Here is a 524-nt window from a genome sequence, read left to right on the forward strand (position 1 = left end):
ACGCTTTATCAAGCACAATTCAAGTAAAACAAATGGAAAAATATTGTTGGTTGAGGACCAATGATCCAATTCAAAGAACACTCGAGGACTGAAACCAAAATCTTCAACTACCTCATTGTGGAAGATGAACTACTGCTCATTCGAGAAGCACAGATGACATGTTTTCTAAATAAAATTGTGTTTATGACAGTGAATTTCCATATATTTATATTTTGCCCAAGATTGAGAATAACGTGTAAATTGTGTCGTCCTTTCTTGATCACACAATACGTGCGTATGTCTGTTATTTGTTTATGTGTCTTTGCGCGTATATTATATATATATATATATATATATATATATTATATATATATATATATATGTGTGTGTGTGTGGGGGGGGGGGTGTATAATGTGCATTTTGCGAGAAGTAAGAACAAATATCGATGTTATTACCTTGATTGAAAATATCGAATATAATTGACATTAATGTGATGCTACAGTATCGAGTATATTATAATTTTGGATATTGTCATTGACATCATC

The sequence above is a fragment of the Berghia stephanieae genome, chromosome 6 (genome assembly GCF_034508935.2).
Source record: "Berghia stephanieae isolate SIO BIC M18660-M18661 chromosome 6, UCSD_Bste_1.3, whole genome shotgun sequence".
NCBI lineage: Eukaryota > Metazoa > Mollusca > Gastropoda > Nudibranchia > Aeolidiidae > Berghia > Berghia stephanieae.